The sequence below is a fragment of the Balaenoptera musculus genome, chromosome 7, assembly GCF_009873245.2.
Source record: "Balaenoptera musculus isolate JJ_BM4_2016_0621 chromosome 7, mBalMus1.pri.v3, whole genome shotgun sequence".
Lineage (NCBI taxonomy): Eukaryota > Metazoa > Chordata > Mammalia > Artiodactyla > Balaenopteridae > Balaenoptera > Balaenoptera musculus.
In genome coordinates, this window is record NC_045791.1 from 21,908,194 (window position 1) to 21,929,360 (window position 21,167).

Sequence of the window (21,167 nt, forward strand, 5' to 3'; positions counted from 1 at the left end):
AAATTGAAAGAGATCAAAAAGTATCTTGAGACAAATGAAAATGGAAATACAACGTATCAAACTTATGTGATTCAGCAAAAGCAGTTCTAAGAGGGAAGTTCATAGCAATAAACACCCACATTAGTAAACAAGAAAGAGCTCAAACAACCTAAACTTACACCTCAAGGAAACAGAAAAGAGGATCAAATAAAGCTCAAAGTTAGTAGAAGGAAGGAAATAACAAAGGTCAGAATGGAATTAAATGAAATGGAGTCTTAAAAGACAACAGTTAAGAGAAAATCTGAACAGACCAATTACTAGTAAGGAGATTGAATCAGTAATCAAAATCGTCCCAACACACTAAAGTCCAGGACCAAATGGCTTCATTTGGGGAATTCTATCAAAAATTTAAAGAACTGATGCCAATCATTCTCAAACTCTTCCAAAAAATAGAAAAGGAGAAGAAACTTCCAAACTCATTTGATGAGGCAGGATTACCCTGGTACTAAACCAAGAACACTACAAGAAAAGAAAATTACAGGTAAATATCCCTGATTAACAGTGATGCAAAAATCCTCAACAAAATATTAGCAAGCTGAATTTTCAAATACATTAAAATGGATCATACAACATGATCAAGTGGATTTATCCAAGGGATGCAAGGTTGGTTCAACATGCATAAATCAATCAATGTGATATACCACATTATCGAAACAAACAATAAAAATACATATGATCATCTCAATAGAAGCAGAAAAAGCATTTGGCAAAATTCAACCTCCATTTATGATAAAAACTATCAAAAAACTGGGTATAGAGGGATTGTACCTCAACATAATATGGACATATTTGAGAAGGCCACAGCTAACACCTTACTTAATATTAAAAGCTGAAAGCTTTTCCTCTATGATCACGAGCAGACAAGGATGTCTACTCTGGCCACTTCTATTCAACATAGTATTGGAAGTCCTAGCCAGAGAAATTAGGCAAAAAAAGGGAAAAAAAAAGGCATCCAAATTGGAAAGGAAGAAATAAAAATTCTCTATTTACAGATGACATGATATTATATATAGAAAACCCTAAAGACTACACCAAAAAACTGTTAGAATTAATAAATTAAGTTAATTTAGAGAATGCAGTATGAATATATTTTAAAAATTGGTTGTTTCCATACCATAATAACAAACTATCAGAAAGAGACATTAAGAAAATAATCCAATTTGCAATTGCAAAAAAAAAAAACAAATAAAATACCTAGTAATAAATTTAAACAAGAAGTGAAAGATATTTACACTGAATAACGTAAGACGTTGACAAAAATTGAAGACAAGAAAAATAAATGAAAAAATATTCCATGCTCATGGATTGGAAGAATGAACATTGTTAGACTGTGCATACTACCTAAAGAAATATACAGACTCAGTGTAATTCCCATCAAAATTCCAATGGCATTTTTCACAGAAATAGAACAACAATCCTAAAATCTTTATGTAATGACAAAAGACCTCAAATAACCAAAGGAATCTTGAGAAAGGACAATAAAGCTGGTGACATCATATTTTCTGATTTCAAACTATATTACAAAGCTTTAGTAATCAAAAAAGTATGGTATTGGTATGGAATAGAAATATACATCAATGGAAACAAATAGAGAACACAGAAAAAACCCACACATATATGGCCAATTAACTGATGATGAAGGATCCAAAAATATACAATGGGGAAAAGGATAGCTGTTCAATAAATGGTGCTGGAAAAACTGGACAACCACATACAAAAGACTTAAATTGAACCCCTATTTTATATCATACACAAAAATTAACTCAAATTGGATTAAAGACTTGGACACAGACCTGAAACTATAAGACTCCTAGCAGAAAACAAAGGTGATAAGCTTCTTGACATTGCTCTTGGTGATATTTTTGGATATCACATCAAAAGCAAAGGCAACAAAAGCAAAAAATAAACAAGTGGGACGGTATCAAATTACAAAGCTTCTGCACAGCAAAGGAAGCCATCAACAAAATGAAAAAGCAATCTCCCAAATAGGAGAAAATATTTGCAAATCATATAACTGATAAGGAATTAATTTCTAACACATTTTAGGAATTCATACAACCCAATGGCAAAAAACCAAACAATTCTATTAAAAAATGTGGAGAGGATCTGAAAATTTTTTTTCCAAAGAAGACATACAGGTACATGAAAAGTGCTCAATATCACTAATCAACAGGGAAATGAAAATCAAAACCACAATGACATATCATCTCACACCTATTAGAATGGCTTTTATTAAAAGGACAAGAAATAACAAATGTTAGTGAGGATGTGGGAAAAAAGGGAACCCTTGTGCACTGTTGGTGGGAATGTAAACTGGTGCAGGCACTATGAAAAAGAGTATGAGTTTCTTTAAAAAATTAAAAATAGAACTACCATATGATCCAGAAATTCAATTGCTGGGTATTTATCTGAAGGAAATGAGACACTAACTCAAAAAGCTATCTGCACCCCATTTTTAGTGCAGTACTATTTATAATAGCCAAGACATGGAAACAACCTACATTGTTCCCTCCATCAACAGATAAATGGATCAAGAAAATGTGATATCTATACAATGGAATATTATTCTGCCATAAAATAGAAGGAAATTCTGCCATTTATGAGAGCATGGATGGACCTTGAGGACATTTCGCTAACTGAAATAAATCAGAGAAGGAAAAATGCCATATGATATCACTTATATGTGTAATCTTAAAAAAAATCATAGAACAGCTTGGTGGTTGCCAGAGTTGGGAGGTAGGGATTGTAGGGGTGAGTAAAATGGGAAAAGACATCAAAAGTTACAAACTTCCAGTTAGAAAATAAATAAGTCCTAGAGATGTAATCCAGAGCATGGTACCCATAGTTAATAACATAGTATTATATACTTAAAATTTGTTACGAGAGTAAATTATTAAAAGTTCTCATCACGAGAGGGCAGACAGCAGAAGCAAGAAGAACTACAATCCTGCAGCCTGTGGAACAAAACCCACATTCACAGAAAGATAGACAAGATGAAAAGGCAGAGGGCTATGTACCAGGTGAAGGAACAAGATAAAACCCCAGAAAAACAACTAAATGAAGCAGAGGTAGGCAACCTTCCAGAAAAAGAATTCAGAATAATGATAGTGAAGATGATCCAGGATGTTGGAAAAAGAATGGAGGCAAAGATTGAGAAGATGCAAGAAATGTTTAACAAAGACCTAGAAGAATTAAAGAACAAACAAACAAAGATGAACAATACAATAACTGAAATGAAAACTACACTAGAAGGGATCAATAGCAGAATAACTGAGGCAGAAGAACGGATAAGTGACCTGGACGACAGAATGGTGGAATTCACTGCTGCAGAACAGAATAAACAAAAAAGAATGAAAAGAAATGAAGACAGCCTAAGAGACCTCTGGGACAACATTGAACGCAACAACATTTGCATTATAGGGTCCCAGAAGGAGAAGAGAGAGAGAAAGGACCAGAGAAAATATTTGAAGAGATTATAGTCGAAAACTTCGCTAACATGGGAAAGGAAATAGCCACCCAAGTCCAGGAAGCACAGCGAGTCCCTTACAGGATAAACCCAAAGAGAAACACACCAAGACACACAGAAATCAAATTGAAAAAAATTAAGACAAAGAAGAATTATTGAAACCAGCAAGGGAAAAATAACAAATAATATACAAGGGAACTCCCATAAGGTTAACAGCTTATTTCTCAGCAGAAACTCTACAAGCCAGAAAGGAGTGGCATGATATACTTAAAGTGATGAAAGGGAAGAACCTACAACCAAGATGACTCTACCCAGCAAGGATCTCATTCAGATTCGATGGAGAAATCAAAAGCTTTACAGACAAGCAAAAGCTAAAAGAATTCAGCACCAACAAACCAGCTCTACAACAAACGCTAAAGGAACTTCTCTAAGAGGGAAACACAAGAGAAGAAAGGGACCTACAAAAACAAACCCAAAACAATTAAGAAAATGGTCACAGGAACATACATATCAATAATTACCTTAAATGTGAATGGATTAAATGCTCCAACCAAAAGACACAGGCTTGCGGAATGGATACAAAAACAAGACCCATATATATGCTGTCTACAAGAGACCCACTTCAGACCTAGGGACACATACAGACTGAAAGTGAGGGGATGGAAAAAGATATTCCACGCAAATGGAAATCAAAAGAAAGCTGGAGTAGCAATACCCATATCAGATAAAATAGACTTTAAAATAAAGAATGTTGCAAGAGACAAGGAAGGACACTACGTAATGATCAAGGGATCAATCCAGAAGAAGAAGAAGAAGATATAACAATTATAAATATATATGTACCCAACATAGGAGCACTTCAATACATAAGGCAACTGCTAACAGCTATAAAAGAGGAAATCGACATTAACACAATAATAGTGGGGGATTTTAACACCTCACTTACACCAATGGACAGATCATCCAAAATGAAAATAAATAAGGAAACAGAAGCTTTAAATGACACAATAGACCAGATAGATTTAATTGATATTTATAGGACATTCCATCCAAAAACAGCAGATTATACTTTCTTCTCCAGTGCACACAGAACATTCTCCAGGATAGATCACATCTTGAGTCACAAATCAAGCCTCAGTAAATTTAAGAAAACTGAAATCATATCAAGCATCTTTTCTGACCACAATGCTATGAGATTAGAAATGAATTACAGGGGAAAACACGTAAAAAACACAAACACATGGAGGCTAAACAATATGTTACTAAATAACCAAGAGATCACTGAAGAAATCAAAGAGGAAATCAAAAAATACCTAGAGACAAATGACAATGAAAACACGATGATCCAAAACCTATGGGATGCAGCAAAAGCAGTTCCAAGAGGGAAGTTTATACCTATACTAGCCTACCTCAAGAAACAAGAAAAATCTCAAATAAATAATCTAACCTTACACCTAAAGGAAATAGAGAAAGAAGAACAAACAAAACCCAAAGTTAGCAGAAGGAAAGAAATCATAAAGATCAGAGCAGAAATAAATGAAATAGAAACAAAGAACACAATAGCAAAGATCAATAAAACTAAAACCTGGTTCTCTGACAAGATTAACAAAATTGATAAAACATTAGCCAGACTCAACAGGAAAAAGAGGGAGAGAACTCAAATCAATAAAATTAGAAATGAAAAAGGAGAAGTTACAACAGACACCGCAGAAATACAAAGCATCGTAAGAGACTACTATAAGCAACTCTATGCCAATAAAATGGACAACCTGGAAGAAATGGACAAATTCTTAGAAAGGTATAACCTTCTAAGACTGAGCCAGGAAGAAATAGAAAATATGAACACACCAATCACAAGTAATGAAATTGAAACTGTGATTAAAAATCTTCCAACAAACAAAAGTCCAGGATCAGATGGCTTCACAGGTGAATTCTATCTAACATTTAGAGAAAAGCTAACACCCATCCTTCTCAAACTCTTCCAAAAAATTACAGAGGAAGGAACACTCCCAAGCTCATTCTATGAGGCCACCATCACCCTGATACCAAAACCAGACAAAGACACTACAAAAAAAGAAAATTACAGACCAATATCCCTGATGAATATAGATGCAAAAATCCTCAACAAAATACTAGCAAACAGAATCCAACAACACATTAAAAGGATCATACAGCATGATCAAGTGGGATTTATCCCAGGGATGCAAGGATTCTTCAATATATGCAAATCAATCAATGTGATACACCATATTAACAAACTGAAGGAGAAAAACCATATGATCATCTCAATAGATGCAGAAAAGGCATTTGACAAAATTCAGCACCATTTATGATAAAACTCTCCAGAAAGTGGGCATAGAGGGAACCTACCTCAACATAATAAAGGCCATATACAACAAACCCACAGCAAACAACATTCTCAATGGTGAAAAACTGGAAGCATTTCATCTAAGATCAGGAATGAGACAAGCATGTCCACTCTTACCACTATTATTCAACACAGTTTTGGAAGTCCTAGCCTCGGCAATTAGAGAAGAAAAAGAAATAAAAGGAATACAAATTGGAAAAGAAGAAGTGAAACTGTCACTGTTTGCAGATGACATGATACTATACATAGAGAATCCTAAAGATGCCACCAGAAAACTACTACAGCTAATCAATGAATTTGGTAAAGTAGCAGGATACAAAATGAATGCACAGAAATCTCTTGCATTCCTATACACTGATGATGAAAAATCTGAAAGAGAAATTAAGGAAACACTCCCATTTACCATTGCAACAAAAAGAGTAAAATACCTAGGAATAAACCTACCTAGGGAGACAAAAGACCTCTATACAGAAAACTATAAGACACTGATGAAAGAAGTTAAAGATGATACCAACTGATGGAGAGATATACCATGTTCTTGGATTGGAAGAATCAACATTGTGAAAATGACTCTACTACCCAAAGCAATCTACAGATTTAATGCAATCCCTATCAAATTACTAATGGCATATTTTATGGAACTAGAAAAAAAAATCTTAAAATTTGTATGGAGACACAAAAGACCCCGAATAGCAAAGCAGTCTTGAGGGAAAAAAAACAGAGCTGGAGGAATCAGACTTCCTGACTTCAGACTATCCTATAAAGCTACAGTAATGAAGACAATATGGTACTGGTACAAAAACAGAAACATAGATCAATGGAACAAGATAGAAAGCCCAGGGGTAAACCCATACACCTATGGTCAACTAATCTATGACAAAGGAGACAAGGATATGCAATGGAGAAAAGACAGTCTCTTCAATAAGTGGTACTGGGAAAACTGGACAGCTACATGTAAAAGAATGAAATTAGAACACTCCCTAACACAATACACAAAAATAAACTCAAAATGGATTCGAGACCTAAATGTAAGACTGGACACTATAAAACTCTTAGAGGAAAACATAGGAAGAACACTCTTTGACATAAATCACAGCAAGATCTTTTTTGATCCACCTCCTAGAGTAATGAAAATAAAAAGAAAAATAAACAAATGGGACCTAATGAAACTTCAAAGCTTTTGCACAGCAAAGGAAACCATAAACAAGACGAAAAGTCAACCCTCAGAATGGGAGAAAATATTTGCAAATGTATCAAAGGACAAAGGATTAATCTCCAAAATATATAAACAGCTCAGGCAGCTCAATATCAAAAAAACAAACAACCCAATCCAAAAATCGGCAGAAGACCTAAATAGACATTTCTCCAAAGAAGACATACAGATGCCAAGAAGCACATGAAAAGCTGCTCAACATCACTAATTATTAGAGAAATGCAAATCAGAACTACAATGAGGTATCACCTCACACCAGTTAGAATGGGCATCATCAGAAAATCTACAAACAACACATGCTGGAGAGGGTGTGGAGAAAAGGGAACCCTCTTGCACTGTTGGTGGGAATTTAAATTGATACAGCCACTATGCAGAACAGTATGGAGGTTCCTTAAAAAACTAAAAGTAGAATTACCATATGATCCAGCAATCCCACTCCTGGGCATATACCCAGAGAAAACTACAATTCAAAAAGACACATGTACCCCAATGTTCATTGCAGCACTATTTACAATAGCCAGGTCATGGAAGCAACCTAAATGCCCATCGACAGATGAATGGATAAAGAAGATGTGGTACACATATACAATGGAATATTACTCAACCATAAAAAGGAACGAAATTGGGTCATTTGTTGAGACGTGGATGGATCTAGAGACTGTCATACAGAGTGAAGTAAGTCAGAAAGAGAAAAACAAATATCATACATTAACGCATATATGTGGAACCTAGAAAAATGGTACAGATGAAGCGGTTTGCAGGGCAGAAATTGAGACAGATGTAGAGAACAAACGTATGGACACCAAGGGGGGAAAGCCGCAGGGGTGGTGGGGTGGTGGTGGGATGAATTGGGCGATTGGGATTGACATGTATACACTGATGTGTATAAAATTGATGACTAATAAGAACCTGCTGTATAAAAAAAAAAGTTCTCATCACAAGAAAATAACTTGTAAGTATATATGGTAGTGGATAATAACTAAACTTATTGCAGTGATCACTTCACAATATATACATATATTGAATCATTATGTTGTATACCTGAAGTTAACTAATGTTATCTGTGAATTTTATCTCAATTAAGAAAAAAAAGAAAAATGTAGGAAAAACTAAAATTACCAGTATGTACTAATAGTTCTGTTACCATTTACTAAGTATAAGGTTAATAATGTGATTTTAGGGGGCAGAGTCAAGATGGTGGAATAGGACGACATCGAGTTTGCCTCTCCCCACAGTTACATCAAGAATACATCTACAAATTGAACAATTCTCACAGAGCACCTGCTGAACACTAGCAGAGGACCTTGGACACCTAAAAGGACATGAAAAATCCCCACACAACCTGCTAGGATGAAAGGAAGAAAAGAAGAAAAAAGGAAATGGGACAGGACCTGCACCCCTGGTGTGGGGAGCTGAAGGAGAGGAGAGGTTCCCCCTCTCAGGGAAGCCCCCTCAGTGGCAGGGAGATCAACTGGGACAGAAGAAGCTTTGGGGGCTCAAAGAAGAGAGCAGCATCTGGTCTGTGGCAGGCAGGACAGAGTAAGACCTACACAGATGGTACATGCTGCAACCCTGCATGCCCCAGCCTGAGTCATGTGTCTGCTGGTGCAGAGGGGGGCTGGGTGCTGGAACATGGGGTTTGGAGAACGGACCCAGAAAGGGGACAGCTGTTGGCTGTTTAGAGATATAGTGAAGGAATGGGAGTAAGGAGCTCCACAACTGCGAATGTTAGTGGAAGAAGCCCAGGCCGCCATAGAAGCAGAGTGTCATTGTTGAGTGGTGCATAAGAGGCGGGGCTGCCATTGCAGTCCCCTTCCCCACGCACCAGCTCCTGTCCCCTTGGGCACTAGGAGGGACATATGCCTGAGCAGGTTCACCTGCCCTGCCCACCAATGCCTCCTCTGGACCCACCAGGCCCAGTAGGCTCATGCACCTCGCCCATCATCACCTCCACCCCCACCCGTCACCGCCGCCACCCCCGCCTGCCTGGGCAGGTGTGTGTGCTCTAGGGCAGCCTGGAGAAGCAGATGCTCTAGGGTAGCAGCTACTCTAGAGAAGCAGATGCTCATGGGAGGAACACAGGCAGAGGTGGGGCTGAAACCACAGCTGAAACCCAGGGGCCATGTAATGAAGGAAGAAGAGCTGAAATCTCTCCTCATGGCTGCAGAAACCACGAATATACATCCTTGATGCTGCTTTGTAAACTCAGTGCTTGTGGAGCATCTGAATGGACGAGTGCTCCCGCAGCTGAGATGGGTCTAGCTTTAGCAGCTGTGGGCTTTATGGGCACGTACATGCAGGGATTGGACCAGGCCAGAATCTGAGTTGCCTCCATAGCTCCCACGGCAGATCCACATATACAGTTCTTGCAGTTCTGGGACCTGACTTTGGTGGATCTGTGCTGGTGGCCTGGTGAAAACAATGCCTGAGAGACACCAGGGCCAATTCATCAATTCATACCCATGATTAAGGTGGGGCTGAGAGCAGTTCCAACAACAGTGTAATTTGTGAGCCAGCACAATGAGTGAAAAGTGACACAACAGAGTCCACTCACAGGTGAACACCTCCAGAGGAGGAAAACTCAGTGGCTTCTCTCCCAGTGGGAGTGCTCCAATCTCACTAGCTCACACCACAGATCAGAAACACAGCTCAGAAACAGATCTGGGGGCGTCTACTCCACCAACTAGGGAGTAGACCCTGCCCCTGACAGATCAGTAACAGCCACCGAGCAAAGGGGAGGCCCCGCTTAATATCCACTGCAGGCTTAGGTCACCACAACAACTGTCACACCTCCTATCAAGGGGATAATGGCCAGCATACACTGAGGAAAGAGGTAGCAGACATCCATTCTAAAAACAGCCCTTGCATCAAAAAATATTAAACACACAGAGACTATACAGGGATGTTTCCACATTAAAATAGCCCTCCAAGACAGTCTGAGGGTCAGGCATCAGGAGGAAGAACCCCCAGAGCATTTGGCTTTGAAGGCCAGTGGGGCCTGAGTGCAGGAGCTCCACACTCAGGGAGAAACAGAGACTCCACCCTTAGAGTGTGCACACAAGACCTCACGTGCACTGGGACCCAGCACAAAGCAAGACGTCCATATGAACCGGGGCTAGACCTGACTAGGAGTCTGGGAGGGTCTGCTGGGGAGGCAGGAGTTGGCCATAACTCACTGTGGGGGCAAGGACACTGGTGGCAGAGGCCCCAGAGAATATTGATCAGCGTGAACTCGCCTGGAGGTCCCCATTTTGGACCAAGACCAGGCCACACCCAACAGCCTACAGGTTCCAGAGCTGGAACGCCCGGGCCAGCAAGACAGGAACACAGCCCCACCTATCAGCAGACAGACTGCCTAAAGTCATACTGAGCTCACAGCTACCTCAAAAAACACCCCTTGACACAGCCCCACCCATCAGAGGGGCAAGACACAGCTCCACCCACGAGAGGGCAGGGGCCAGTCCCTCCCACTAGGAAGACTGCATAAGCCCCTGGGCCAACCTCACCCACCAGGGGGCAGACACCAGAAGCAAGAAGAACTACGACCCTGCAGCCTGTGGAAAGGAGAACACAAACACAGAAAGTTAGACAAAATGAGATGAGAGAGAAATATGCTGCAAATGAAGGAACAAGATAAAAACCCACAAGAACAACTAAATGAAGAGGAGATAGGCAATCTACCTGAAAAAGAATTCACAGTAATGATAGTAAAGACAATCCAAAATCTCAGAAAAAGAATGGAGGCACAGATCGAAAAGATACAAGAAATGTTTGACAAGGAGCTAGAAGATTTAAAGAACAGAGATGAACAATACAATAACTGAAATGAAAAATACACTAGAAGGAATCAATAGCAGAAAAACTGAGGCAGAAGAATGAATAAGTGAGCTGGAAGATGGAGTGGTGCAAATCACTGCCACAGAACAGAATAAAGAAAAAAGAATGAAAAAGAAATGAGGACAATCTCAGAGACCTCTGAGACAATATTAAGTGCACCAACATCCACATTATAGGGGTCCCAGAAGGAGAAGAGAAAGAGAAAGGGCCTGAGAAAATATTTGAAGATATTACAGCCGAAAACTTCCCTAACATGGGACAGGAAACACTCACTCAAATCCAGGAAGCACAGAGTCCCATACAGGATGAACCCAAGGAGGAACATGCCAAGATACATATTAATCTAACTGACAAAAATTAAAGACAAAGGAAAAATATTAAAAGCAACAAATAATGTTCAAGGGAATCACCATAAGGTTGTCAGTTGATTTTTCAGCAGAAACTCTGCAGGTCAGAAGGGAGTGGCATGATATATTTAAAATGATGAAAGGGAAAAACCTACAAACAAGAATACTCTACCCAGCAAGGCTCTCATTCAGATTCAACCAAGAAATTAAAAGCTTTACAGACAAGCAAAAGCTAAGAGAATTCAGCACCACTAAGCCAGGTTTGCAACAAATGCTAAAGGAACTTCTCTAGGTGGGAAAGTGACTAGCAGCTTAAAACAACCTTGTACATATATAGACTGCTATATCAAAATCTCAAGGGAATAGCAAACCAAAAAAACTACAAGAGATACACACACAAAAAAGAAAAAGCAACCCAAACACAACACCAAAGATAGTCAGCAAATCACAGGAGAAGATAACAAAAGAGGAAGGGAAGAAAAAAGACCTACAAAAACTAACCCAAAACTGTTAAGAAAATGTCAGTAGGAACATACATATCAATAATTACCTTAAATGTAAGTGGATTAAAATGCTCCAACCAAAAGACATAGACTGGCTGAATGGATACAAAAACAAGACCCGTATATATGCTGCCTACAAAAGACCTACTTCAGACCTAGGGACACATACAGACCGAAAGTGAGGGGATGGAAAAAGATATTCCATGCAAATGGAAATCAAAAGAAAGCTGGAGTAGCAATACTCATATCAGAAAAAAAGACTTTAAAATAGAGACAGTTACAAGAGACAAGGAAGGACACTTCATAATGATCTAGGGATCAATCCAAGAAGATATAACAACTGTAAATATATATGCACCCCACACAGGAGCACCTCAACATATAAGCCAAATACTAACAGCTATAAAAGGGGAAAATGACAGTAACACAATACTGGTGGGGGATTTTAACACCCCACTTACAAATGGACAGATCATCCAGACAGAAAATCAATAAGGAAACACAGGCCTTAAATGACACATTAGACCAGATGGACTTAACTGATATTTACAGGGAATTCCATCTGAAAGCAGCAGCATACACTTTCTTCTCAAGTGCACATGCAATATTCTCCAGGACAGATCATATATTGGGCCACAAATCAAGCCTCAGTAAATTTAAGAAAATTGAAATTATATCAAGCATCTTTTCCGACCGCAATGCTGTAAGATTAGAAATAAATTACAGGGAAAAATAAAACTGTAAAAACACAAATGTGGAGATTAAACAATATGTTACTAAACAACCAATGGATCACTGAAGAAATCAAAGAGGAAATTAAAAAATACCTAGAGACAAATGACAAGGAATACACAACAACCCAAAATCTATGGGATTTTAACATGTGCAGTTCTTACCGGCAGAGAATAGATTTGGTAGGAAGTCGTAAGAAGTGAGTGCAATTTATACTGCTACTAACTACCCATTGACCTAAACAAGTCACTTAAATCACCTTTCATACCACACAGTGTAGAAAAGATACTCAAGTAAAAACACCAACTGATTCACCCCATAAATGAATATAGAAGAAGTCCTGGATAACTGGCTTGCATAAATATTTAGTTTGACATGCAAATATTATTATATTTTCTATTAGTTGCAGTCATTTGAAATTGAGAGATTTTACATATAAATTTGGATCTCTAGCATCTCTTGCAAACTCAGAAGATCTAGTAACAAACACCTCAATCTATCATGATTATAATTTGCTGGAACTAAATATAGGCTGCTCTCTTTAGAATGACATTCACTCTGCACTCATTCACTTAACAAATATTTGTTGACTATCTACTATGTGCCATCACTCTTCTAGGTGCTGAGCAAAAAGGAAATCAGCTCACTGCTCTCATGGCACTTACATACTCATTAGGAGAGACAGAAACAAAGCTTGCCAACAAACATCCTAGTAAAACATGTTAACGTGATGATAAATGCTGTGATTAAAATTATATAGGACAATGGGACAGAAAGTAACTTTGCCCAAATCCTACCTTCTCAATGATGCATTCCTGAGTGATGATTTAATACTGTAATCTAGGAGTCTTCAAATTACAGCCCATCAGTTTAATCAGGCCAACTGCTTGTTTTTGTAAAGCTTTATTGGAGCATAGCCATGCCCATTCATTGACATATTATCTGTAGCTGTCTTTGCGTTATAAGCAGAGACCCTACAATCTGCAAGGTCTAAGATATTATCTGGCCCTTTACACACACAAAAAATTGCTGACCCCATTCCTGTTGGTACTCTCAATCCCCAATAACTTCCCCAGCTATTTTTCCCATAGCCGTATCACCTCTAAAATTCTATTCACATGTTTATTTTATGGCTTATTGTCTATTTTTTCTTTACATTCAGATGTTAACACCATGAGAGCAAAGATCTTAATTTTGTTTACAAACATATCCCACGTGATTGGAATATGGTAGGTACTCAATGACTATTTGTAGAATGATTGAAAGGCTAGAGAAATAAGCAGTGTACAGCATACAACCATGGAAATCATAGTGAAGAATTTGGATTATATTCTAAATTTTGGGACAGTCACGGTAAGGTTTTAAACAGTGGAGTTACATGATGGATCCAGACTCCTATGGTCTTATGACTTTTTACATTCCTTCCCCTGCACTGACTCAGGTCTATTCATCTGTGTTACTTCCCTGACCTATACTCCAGATCTTAGTCCAGCAAATACTCCATGAATGAGAAATGACTACAGTAATGGAATCTCAAAAGACTAGCGTTCAGTGACTCTACCCCAGAACAACCCTCTGTGGGCAGAAGCCCCCAGGAGAGATGGGTTTACTGGCAAGCTCTGCACAGTTCTTCAATAACAACGTTAAATAGCAAAATCAATGATTTTGGAACAGAGAGATTTTATGGGAGTTTCGTAAGTTTTACGCATTACATTTGTTATAATGTTTATAAGTTGTCTTCTGAGAATACACAAAGATGTTACAGTAACCAAAGTACAATAAAACCCAGCTTACCGATCAATATATCAGAGTGCACTGGTGTGCCACCCATCGGTTACAGGTGCGCTGAGATATCAATGCCTCACAACAGTGGGGGTGACCAGAGCCTTCCCCCTCAGTCAGTCATGCCCTTATCCATTTAGCCTGATATGTTATAGAATTATTATCATTTTATATGTGTGTCAGAAGGTTAAGAAGTCTTGCAATGGACAACAATAATAATTTGTTAGTGACACTTGTTTTCCAAAAGACAAAAAAAGTCACTGAGTCTGTGGCTACTGCTGAGATTATGAAGCTCATTAGGACAACTGGACAAAGATTTCCTAAGTACATTTCTATTTTTCATGAATTTACAAACTAGGGGAAGCACATATAAACAATAAGGAACACTGATATAAATGAGTACCCAAGGAAGCCTTGGACTAACTTCATTTGGGGGATTAAGGCAAGGCTCAGGAAGAAAATGGAATTTGAGCTAAACACTGAAGAGTGAAGACTTTTTGATGAGGTAGAGGAAAGGTGACTGCTAATTGGCTCCCTATTGCTGCCCTGGAGATTTAAGATAATTTTCACATCCTTTGGAATGAGGACCAAGGTGAGAATAATTTTCACTTTCTCAGGTTGGTCCAAGAATGAATCCCAAACCTGGATGTAACAATTCCTTCATCAAGCAGTGTGAAATGGTTTTCCATTTACACCTCCTTATGGCTGGGCTTCTCAGAACCAAATCACTAGGAGTCCCCCTAGTAAAGAACTTCTACGTCTACCGTGGAGCAGCCTCACCGGTCTCACACCAGAAGTGAGAGTTGTGGAAAGTAGAACAGGCTACTAAACTACCTAAATAAGAAAACGCCCCTTCAATTCATTGGAAGTTAGAGACTGGTGATCTGGGGAATATTTAGCCATAGTCTAGAAATCATACGCACACCCCCCCAAAAAAACTTCCTAGAGTATCACTTGGCATTTGTTGATTATTTTCAAAGAAAAACAACAGATCCAAAGTTTTCAAGTGTCAAACAACGAAACTGTGTAATTCAGAGGTTCCCAGATTCCCTTGGTTTACAGGACACTTAGGGTCTCAGTAATATTTCCATGACGTTTGATAGGCCAAAAGCAACACCTAATCATTCTGTTTATGAAGTAGTTAGGTTCAGACAACTTAATAATTTATGTCTTAACAACTTATTAACTTTTGAATAAACAATACATATAAATTAAAAGAAAAAAATAATATGTTTCATTTTTAAATAGCCACAATTACACACTAAATGGATTTGTGCTCCTGGAACTTTTTTTTTTTTTAATAAATTTATTCATTTATTTTTGGCTGCATTGGGTCTTCATTGCTGCACGTGGGCTCTTCTCTAGTTGTGGTGAGCGGGGGCTACTCTTCATTGCGGTGCGCGGACTTCTCATTGCAGTGGCTTCTCTTTGTTGTGGAGTACGGGCTCTAGGCACGCGGTCTTCAGTTGTGGCATGTGGACTCAGTAGTTGTGGCTCGCAGGCTCTAAAGCACAGGCTCAGTAGTTGTGGTGCACAAGCTTAGTTGCTCCATGGCATGTGGGATCTTCCCAGACCAGGGATCAAACCCATGTCCCTTGCACTGGCAGGCAGATTCTTAACCACTGCACCACCAGGGAAGTCCCCAACTCTTGGAACTTCTTATCAGATCAAAGCATCAGATCGGATGCTGCCACCCTCCTTTCCCATTCCAGGTTGATTTTTGTTCAGTATTTATTTTTTGCCAGAACAATCAATGAAAACCCAGCTTCTTAAAGATATGACATCATCGAAAGAAATGGAGTGCAAACTAATGAAGAAATATTGACTGCCTTAAGCTAGTAGTTCACATCATATCTGACAGATGCTGTGTTTTGCACTGTTTTCCTTATAAATTTAAAATCTGGAGAATGTAATCCAAAGAGATTTTGATACACAGCCAATCAGAATTGTGTTTCTGAAGGGCCATGAATACATTAGGGTTTTAGATATCCATGTTTATTTTCCATGGGCTTGTTTTTCATTTCAGGGATAAATAACCACTTGACCTCATTTTTTTGTTGTTGTTTTGGATACTAAATATACAGCTTCAATTTATTTCTCAAATCTCCCAAGTATCTTTCTATCAAACACTATTGATTTGCTGCATATTTAAAAGCACAATGGGAACAGTCAAAGGACTTTTTGTGTGTGATCACTCACCTCTAGTAAATACGTTCAGTACAGACATTATTTTTATAGAGGGTGTCCTTAAAATGGAGTAATATGCACTTTCCCCCAAGTTTTCAATTATCAGACCCTTTACCCAAACATCTCTGATTAATACCTAGCTAACATCATCATACTTATATATAACAAAAAAAGTTACCACGAAACATGCAATTGGAACACAGGTAGGAGATAGCAAAAAGTGGCAGAGAGGGCTTCCCTGGTGGCGCAGTGGTTGAGAATCTGCCTGCCAATGCAGGGGACAGGGGTTCGAGCCCTGGTCTGGGAAGATTCTACATGCCACGGAGCAACTAGGCCCGTGAGCCACAACTACTGAGCCTGAGCGTCTGGAGCCTGTGCTCCACAAGAGAGGCCGTGATAGTGAGAGGCCCGCGCACCGCGATGAAGAGTGGCCCCCGCTTGCCGCAACTAGAGAAAGCGCTCGCACAGAAACGAAGACCCAACACAGTCATAAATAAATAAATAATTAATTAAAAACTTTAAAAAAATAAAGCATTAAAAAAAAAAGTGGCAGAGATATTGAAAAAAAAGAGGTAAAAATGTACAGAAATCTTCAATCACTAATTATTACATCATAAATGGAAAGGATCCAAAGCCATTGCCACAAAAAACAACTTATGAAAATTTGTTCATAACTAAAATTGTCTGAGAATACATATAGAGATGAGTATACGTAGATACACATGTATGTATATACATATATGTACACACATATACATAGGTGTGTACGCATTTCCTCGGGGGACCCAAATTTAAGACCAACAAGAGGAGATCTGAGACCATTCAAGAGTTAATATATTAATACACTGTAGAGTCACTACATTAGGCAAGAAAGAATTATCCTCATTTTACAGATAAGGTAAGTACTTTGAAACATGATTCCATCAATAAGTTGTAACGAATCCACTAGAATAGGCCTGCAAGTACTGAGGGTATTAATCTTTTAACCAAGACAGGCTCTGATCTGCAATCTCCTAGCCTAACCAACGTTAAGAATGGCTGCGAATCACGTTGCAAACTAAGATCTTCATACAGATTTGTCTGTGATGTCAAGCAAGAACGTGTGGCTGTGCTCTACACAGGGTCACTGAAGAATCCTGGTTTATTGTTCCCATTCTTTTATCTTTAACAGAAAAAGAAGCTAGTACTCTCTTAACGGCTCTGTATTGCATCTCCCTTGGACACAATAACAGGACAAGCCAATGAGGCTCATCACCTCCAGGGGAATGGAGAAGATACTCAGGTAATTTAAAGAGCTGTCAATAGTGGGGGAGAGACAGAGAGTGGAAAACTAGTGAAGAGTTTCAAGTCCTCCTCTTTATGTACTTGATACAAAAGATGAGAAACATTCACAGCCCTCATGCAGGCTGCAGGGCATTGCTCAGTACCGGCGAGCTCCATTCGCAAGTAGTTGCACAGTGGGGCTGCCATTTTCTATATGAACAATTCCAACTGCAGCTGTGCAATGCTGCAGCTCTGGTGGTCTTCATAATGTGGAATAATTGCCTCTAATTTTAGTATTTCTAAAAGAAATTTATCATATTTTATATTTTAACTGAAGAATAAGATACAATGTTTCACACAAACTAGAGCGCCAAATAAACAGAGACTTGAAGTAAAAGGAAAAAAGAAATCCTATCAATTTATTTTTAACCTGAAAAACTGTGTTTTGTTGATTTTATTCTTTAAACAGATCTTAAATTTGTCATCTTTTCATCTGCATTGTATCTTTGAAATATTATAACACTACACCAGCATCTTGCCTCATCCTAAGATTCAGAATAGATGAAAAATAATTTTTAAGTACTAAATAGTAATCCCAATTCCCTAGCTTCCTAGATTTCCTTTAAAGACCAATTTCCTATCAATTTTCAGAAACATAAATGTACACATGACTTAATATTTGGTATGCTTTCTTCACTACCATTGATTAATCTGACTCTAGGCATTATATACCATCTATTCACTGAGTCCATCTCCCAAACAAAATGAATACATTTATAATTAAAGTTTAAAATTTTAATAATTATACCAAGGTAGAAATTGAAAAATAGCATGTCAACATTAACCACTCTTAAGGACACAAAATATTTCCACAACTCTGTAAGGACACACCTTTCAGTTTTGTCTCTTTTCAAACAAGTTTAAGATTTTGATTGCAAATAATTTGTAGAAACCCTAGTAGGGATATGCTGGGTGCAGATACATGGTGCTGGATTTACTTGAATTCAATTCAAATACAGAATTGATTTTCCTTCCTGGCAGTTTTCTGAAATGTACATTATGGCTTTGTTTAGTTAAACCAGTTATGACACTTGAGCCTTTGAAATGCTAATATACCTGTACCTAGCCTTTGAGTGTGTTGATTTTGCTTCTTTGGTGGAATAAATTTCAATCCCTTTCATGCAGAAAACGAAGATGAGCAGATATTTGTATAATGTATATGTTAATTAAAACATATTGTTCCCTGGGGGCTGGGGAGCAAAGAACGTGTTACTGTGAGAATTTTAAGGCAGACATTCACTCATATCAAATTCAAGAGCAATAGGGCAGGATGGTATATTGCTAGATGCTCAAAAGTGACGTGTTATAATAATACAGTTTAAAAAATAACAGAAAGTCATGCTTTAAAAGATCAACTTAGATGCCTTAATGTAACAGAAATGTGGTTTCTGTCAAATATTGTGTCACCAAGATGCTATAATCGCTTAACCTGACAAATTTTCTTCACAGCTATGCTCAGCTCATGGTTAATGGATTTATATTACCATAAAGAATTAGCTTTTTCATATGAGCTGAAAATCATCATCACACTGTCAGCATTCTGCCCACTAGAAAACCATGGGCTTACAGATTAAGAGACAAAAGCCAGTGTGTCCCAGTTGCTGCTATACTTTCACGCCAGCTCAATACACATAGCAAGCAATGCCTGTCTATAAAGACAATGCATCAGAAATTCTCTGGGCTTCAGGCAGCCATCCCAGAACATGTGCCCATCCAGCTTGCTTTTCATCTGGTCATTGGTCCAGTTCCCAAATTTTGAGGAATCTCTGTTTGTTTTTGTTCTAGTGCTGGTACCTGTCCCCCAGATAGCCATCAAGAATTCTGTGTTGGAATTGCCAACAAATTCACTCTTCTTTAGGCTAGCATGACCTTGCTGGTACCTCCATAATCTGCACCCAGTAAGTCCATTCCTTGCTTTGAAGAGTGAGATGTCCAATAAGCGTGTGTGTCTTAGAAAGAAAACACAAGGGATGCCACAAAGTATCAAAGTGACCTACAGTTTTATTTACGAGGTAGTGAGTATTTAGCCCATGATTATGGCCAGGGTGCTTTTGGAAATACGTATTGTGGGCTGCATGTTGGCATCAACCAAAAGCACTGGCACAGCTGGCACCCACAGAATGAACACAACACAGTGATGTGCCATTTGCTGTGCCCTGTCTCAGCCTTGCCAGTGCTGGTCCTGTCTAAAGGTCATCATATTGAGGAAGTTTCTGAACTTCCTTTGGTGGCTGAAGATAAAGCTGAAGGCTACCAGAAGACCAAGGAGGTTATCTTGCTTCTTAAGAAGCTTAGGGCCTGGAATGATATCAAAAAGGTCTATGCCTCTCGCAAACGAGAGCTGGCAAAGCATAATGAGAAGCTATAATTGTCTCCAGCACAGGGGGCCCTGCATTATCAAGGACTTCAGAAACATTCCTACAATCACTCTGCTTAAAATAAGCAAAGTGAACATGTTGAAACTTGCTCCTGGTGGGCATGTGGGACGTTTCTGCATTTGGACTGAAAGTGCTTTCCACAAAAGGATGTGATGTGCATGGCACTTGGTGCAAAGCTGCCTCCCTCAAGAATGACTGCAACCTTCCCGTGCATTAAATGCTCAATACAGACCTTAGCAGAATCTTGAAAAGCCCAGAGATGCAAAGATCCTTCCAAGAACCACGCAAGAAGATTCATCACAGACTCCTACAGAAGAATCCACTTAAAAACCTGAGAATCATGTTGAAGCTAAACCCATATTCAAAAACCATGCACTGGAACATCATTCCTCACCAGGCCAAGTATCCCAAAGTCCAGGTAGATAAGGCAGCACTAGAAGCCAAATCAGATGAGAAGGGGGTTCCAGGCAAGAAGCCAGTGGTAGCGTAGAAAGAAAAGAAGACTGTTGGTCTTTAAAAGGTTTGGAGGGAGAGAAAAAAAGGCTGTTGCTACCAAGAAACCACCAGCTGAAAAGCCAGCAGAAAAGAAATCCACAGAAGAACGCTGCTGCATAAACTTAAATTTATTTATTCCATAAAGGGCAAATCATTTTGGACAGCTCATTTTGATAAAGATCTGATCAAAGAGGCAGTGAGAAACAAACCAAAAAAGATGGGAGGAAAATTTACAAAGATGGTGAAATCAGAAAAAAAAATTATTTACAGATAAAGAGCTGTCTCAGTAGATGATGCAAAGGAATGTACAGACACACTTAAAATTGTAAGTAAGAGAATTTAGTAAGTTAGACAGATAGGAAATCAAAATAGTGATGTCATTGGTTCAAGATGGCAACAGAGAAAGATCCTGAACTCACCTCCTCTCACAGACACACTGGATCTACAGCTACATATGGAACAATTTCCTCTGAGAAAAACCTAAAACCTAGCTAAAC

The 21,167-nt window shown here is 38.6% G+C and overlaps 1 pseudogene; it reads left to right on the forward strand.

Annotated features, from left to right (window-relative positions):
* The first annotated feature begins 19,934 nt into the window (after positions 1–19,934).
* LOC118897807 lies at positions 19,935–20,813 on the forward strand (annotated as a pseudogene).
* Positions 20,814–21,167: the final 354 nt, after the last annotated feature.